The sequence below is a fragment of the Poecilia latipinna genome, unplaced genomic scaffold, assembly GCF_001443285.1.
Source record: "Poecilia latipinna isolate Pla-1442-1.1 unplaced genomic scaffold, P_latipinna-1.0 Scaffold124, whole genome shotgun sequence".
In the NCBI taxonomy this organism is placed as follows: Eukaryota; Metazoa; Chordata; class Actinopteri; order Cyprinodontiformes; family Poeciliidae; genus Poecilia; species Poecilia latipinna.
The window spans coordinates 442,058-448,057 of record NW_015112740.1 but is presented as its reverse complement, the minus strand read 5'-3'; positions in this window follow the sequence as shown (position 1 = coordinate 448,057).

The window sequence follows — 6,000 nt, the reverse complement described above, 5'->3', positions numbered from 1 at the left end:
CTGTTTTGGTTAACAGGAACATCTCTGACTTCTAAAAACATTGTGAAAAGGAAGAATTAGATTGAGGAAGAAGGTAGACTTCTGATGAAATTCATTCATTTAGTGTGGTAAAACATTTACATATTAAAACAATATGACAGAGCCTGTTCTAGAAAACTAACTGAACTAAAATGACAACTGGAATGGATGGATGAAACTCCAAAATGAGTCTGTTGCAGAATTGTGAGTATATTAGAATTATTTCATGCATAGCAGTTAAAAAAACGAATTAATGATAAAAAATTACATAAAATAGTGTTACAGAATAATTATCTTGCAGGCTTATCAGATTTCCAAAGAACAGCAGAAATGTTCACTGAAGGGCAGATATGCGATTCAACTTTCAACCAGCAGGGCGCAGCAAAGTTAATTTTATTTTGTTTTATTTCCAATCTGCTTCAATGAGAAGAAAAATCAGCACTCTTCAAATAACCCCTTTCTCAGCATCAAGTTAACCTTTTTTATTATTTATTCTCCATTTTTATGCTGTTATTGAGAAATGTTGAAACTGTTTAGCCACTTCCTCATTTGCTCTTCCTCATGGCTCTTGGGTCATCGTAAAATGGCCTCATGATCTCAGAGTGTTGCAGGAGTTCATCGTGTGAAGCATTATCCTGCAAGCAGAAGCATTTCAGCATTACAATTCACTATGTCTGGATATCCCCATTTTATGAGATTAGTATTATCTTTTAGTCTTAAAATGACACTTTTATTTGAAGCATTTGGAACTTCTGTATATTTGTTTTGTCAATGACTTAATTTTAATTCAGTGGTCTGTTTCTAATACAGCTGGGTACTTTATGTGGTCATAAATTACCACATGTACACACATTAACTCGTAGAATTGTGTTAATGTACAAAGTAATAAACTGATTACTGCTGACATTGCTTAACACAGCATGTAAAGTCATTTTATATTCTGTTATTACACTATATAAAATATTTATTGCATATTTATTGTGGAATAAAAGATTCTTTGTTCCTAGGACAAAGGAATCTCTTTGTCCATGAAACTATGATCATCCTACATGCAGAAATATAAATGAAATGCGTGAAATGATGTTTTGGGACGCAGGGCTGCTGCTTAGGTAAAATCCAACCCAGGGCCTAAGAAATACTGGAGAGTCCATCAATTCAAGGCTAAAATTAAAAAATGAATTCTTAAATAAAGAGTGAACGGTATAGAAAGAGCGAAGCTTTTAAAAAACTGATTTGTTAGTGACATGTTATTTTTTGTAATCATTTCCTGACCTGTAAAATCAAAGTCTGCCTTACCTGAAGGACATTAAATGGCAAAACACGAGGAGAACACAACAATTAAACTGAAAGAAAAAAATATCTGCAAGTGTTGGACCAAAAGTCAGAATGTAACTCATGGAAATGTTTTCCACGCAAAACAGGAAGCAAATAAAACAACACACAAGAGAAACCAGATTACCAAAATAAAAGAGGAACTGCAACTCAAAGTAGAAACCAAAACATATGAAAAACCACAAACTGAACCAAAACTATTTTAACCCATGACTCCCTCATTCTTGAAGTGATGTGATAATGTAGCTGGTAAAGGAAGTTGAAGGGGAAAAATGACTGGTGAAATACAATAAGATCAACTCTCCCACTAGTTAAACATCTGTTCACTTCCTGACCACTTTCTACTGCCGATATCCTTTATCCCCGTTTCCCTGCACTGGCATAAAGGAGTTGCTTTATTCCATAAGTTATTTCCTTAGAGTTTTTAAAGTCAGTGTACAATAAACTCTCTCATTACCAACATCAGATATCCTCTGGTCTTCATTTGGATCTAACACCTTAACAAAGTACCAGTGTTATACTCTGATCAGTCAGAGATGCGTCTGTTTGGCCACAGTGAGAAGAAGTACGTTTGTAGAAGATTAATGTTTTCAGAACATTACAACAACTGCTGAACATGGTTATGGTAATAGCATCATGCAGGGCTGTACTGATGTCAGATCAATTGTACAAATTGGATTAACTACTGGAAAGTAAGTATCATAGAAGGTCAAACAAAACATTCAAAGAACAATATAAATGTACTACCAATAAACAACCAACTGCAAAACCCATTCACAAAAGAGAAATGTAATATATGTTTACCTTATCATCTTAAAAATAATCAGATCCAGTAAACCACTGTCACTTTTAACATCAAACTCAAAGGATTGTTTTATGCCGAGTTTCTGCAGATGTCCCATGCAAAGGTGTGTAACGAGGTATCTGTATGGTCCAGTAAGTCTTAAACCTATTTAAACCAAATTTGCTTATTGCTTCAATAAGACTATGTATTTACTAGTACAGTCACTTAATGTCCTCTAATGGTGCCTGAGGGAGCGCTGGTCAGGCTTGTTTAGTTTCAATCCTACTTCTTCCTGTGTCACAACCACAAGTTTGCTCAGCAGTTTGAGCAGAATGAGAAGAAGTAAGTGATAATGAGGTTTATTGTTCACCTTCATTATGTCATCTAATCATGATCAGACATTTGCAGCTTTTGCAGTTTCTCTTCAGTTACAGCAGAGGGCAGCAATAAACAGTCTACCGCTGCAACAAACTCATCAACGTTTCTCTGTGTTCATATGAACAGGTGTTCTAACTATCTGTGCTACCCATTAATCCATCCTACCTTGTAGTAGTGCTCATGCGCATATCGATTCTACGTCACATACTGCTTGCTCAGCAGATTATCAATACATCCTACCTGCTCACTAGCACCGACCGACAGACATCGCTAAAGTCAGACTTATCTTCATTGCTACCTATCTGCGCTATGGTAGGAAAATCTGACGAGAAGCAGCTTTGTGCTTGATTCATTTCAAATGTGGACACAGAATGGGGTTGAGTTCATTCCAATTCATTTTTTTTAATCAAGGACAGCACATTAAACAATGCTACATGTGGAAAAATAGAGAAACCGTTGTTTTGTGTATAACAATCCACAATGTACCTTTATTTAAAGACAGTGATATCAAAAGTTAAAAATTCATGTCATATGCACAGACACCTACCTTGCATTTCTGCAACTGTAAACTAGAAAAACATAAATATATATATATCAGAGAAAGCTAATTCTCCATAACAATGTAAGTCAGTATAAATCAATCTTCATGTGTTTGTTTTTGTCTTAGCCAGTGTTTTCTCTGCAAATAGAAAACTCTAAGATTAGTTTCCATTTTTACTCCTGAGGGTGGGGTCTCTGTGTGCAGGTGAGGTTTTCTGAATCAGGTTACTGTGGGACTGACCACCTGTCAGAGCTCAGGGAGGTGGGACGGGCTCACGGCAGCGTGGGAATTCTGGCTCTTTTGAGAGAACAGGGCTCTTTTGGCTCGGATCACTAAAAAGATTCAGCTCTTTCGGCTCCAATGTGGCTCATGAATGAGATCAGCTCATAGTTGCAGATAACTACATTCAACAGCTCTTTTTCTGGGTCAGCGTGGAGTGGAATGTGCATTTTGAGTTTTAAAATAACAAATGAGTTTGTTATTTGGCTTTTGATGATTACATTTACAGATTTACCTGTGGAAAATTGAAGGAACAGGAGCTTTTAATTCAGAGATCTTCCCATTTTGTCTTAAACTTGTTTGTATTGAACCAGCAATACGTGACAGTTTACTGCTCTAATGTAAAGAGTTTTAAATGTTTTCCATGTGAAATTTTAGACAGGTAGCACCAACAGATATAGTTATCTATCCGTACTACTGTAGGGAAATCTAACAAAGTAGCACAGATCGTCAGAACACCGGGAAAGAGACAGGGAACCTCATAAAAACCACGATGAGTGAGTTCACGTGTCATGACGGGATGATGTCTCAGGAAGTTAGTCTTTTAACAACTGGATCCTCTTCTCACGTTTTACTGATTAAGTTCATTCAGTAAACATTAAATGCTGAAATAGCTTCCTCTTCCTTTATCTTCCTTGCTCCCTCCTGATAACATGAAAATTCATTAACATAAAGACACAATAAAGTGAAACTGACATGATGCAACATGTTTCCAGATACCAGGGGAATTAGTTTCTCTTTGTTTCGTTTAGTTGCACAGGCAGGATCATTTCTTTAAGTTACAGGTCCTTAAGCACCTAAACCTGTCACAGCCTGGTGTCGGTGAAGGTTTTACCTTTAAGTACCACTTTGGCGTGGAAAACACACCAAAGTGTTTTCCACTTTGGAGTGTTGTACAGGTACTTACACTGCACAACACGCCATTGTTTTCAGTCCAGAACTGATGAATATCTTTGTAAAGGTGGATTGTGCTAATTTCACTGATACAGTGACAAAAAAAGCTTCAGACAAATTAAAACTCAATTCATTAGGTTTACTTTGAAAACACAAAACAAAAACAATATTTGTAGGACAATTTCAAAAAGAAAAAAAAAACTTTGTTTAGACAACCATTTTGAATTTGCTGAAAAAATCCTAACTTACCTAACTGCTAATGAGACTTTTGCTTAAAAAGTAAAGTAAAATGATTAAAGCACAGACAGTCAGAACACCGGGAAGGAGAAGGAGAACCTCTCAGAACCACGAAGCTGTGGAGTGAAATGAGACATTAAAAAGAGTGACAACACTTGACATCCTTTTTATACGGTACAGGAGTCTTTCTGAAATATTGCTCTTTTATTGCTGTTTTTACTAGCCTGATGCTCCAGGGCACACAGTCTGATCGCATCCAGTTAAGACTGTCACGTTTATGTGCTGCCAACCCTGAACTATAATTAAATGTTTACTACACTTTGAAAGGCACAATTACGTCTTATAAATGTGCCTTGTCTTAATACTATGCACCCACAATATTATCCAAGTGAGTGTTGCCTTTTCTATCTATTCATAACCCATAATGCCACATTAATACGTTTGAATTAATGACGAGCAATAAAAAAACCTCCACATTTTGTTGATGTTAGCATGTGCTGTGTATTCACTCAGCATTCAGATGAATTATCTTCTGATGCGGACTCAGTTCTGGGTATCTCTCGACATTCACAACAACTGTCAGTCCAGACTCCACAGTTAAATGCTGATTGGTTGAATGTTATCTTTTCCCAAAGGGGATTACAGAATTTTATCAAAAGGATGTATGGAGGAAAGAAACAGGAGGGAAAGTCCAGGAGAGCTTCATTTTACCACAACGAAAATGATCGTCTGATGTGACATCTGTCTTTTAAGACACAGAACAAAGCTAAAGGATCAATGACAAATGAGAGCACTGTCTGAAAATAAAAAGTTTCCATGACTGCCAAATGATGTCCTGGGAATAATCAGGTCTATCTCATGATTCACGGCTTGTAGAGCCACCCTTCACAACAATGCTTTGTGGTTTTGGTTATGACTTTGTCGGTATTTTGACCTATTTGTCTTTGTAAGCTTAAGTAATATTCCTTTTTTTTTTTAAAGAGAAGAGAATAACCTTTAAACCTATTAAGTTCATGTTTTTTTCTGTTTTGTTGAATTTTGCAGATTGGCAACTGTTTAAATGTTTTCCACTTTTTAAAATCTGTTCATATCTGTTCATATCATATCTATGATTTTATGGACATAAAATCATTTGACTGTTTGACTGTAGTGAAAGTCATGCAAACTTTACTTGGGTTATTTCATGTGTTGAATCTGCTCTCAAGTGGTGTGGTGAAGAAACAACAGATGATGGAAACACGGTGTGAGCAGCAGCAACACAGAACAGATACAGACTCAATGGGGCTTTCTTCCCCTACAGAACAACTTTTACTGCCCAAATCAAGAGACCATTAATAGCTAACAGTTTTTATTTTGGTGGAAGTACTCAGCTGATGCTGTAGATTACTGGAACAATGCTTGCTTGTTCCACTAATTTCCAACAATAAAGATACATTTAACTGTGTCAACATCCATATGCACAAATAAGCCTCACATAGAAAATTATTTCTTTTCTCAATTATACAGCGAGAAAAGGGCCCAGAACTACGGTCAAAAA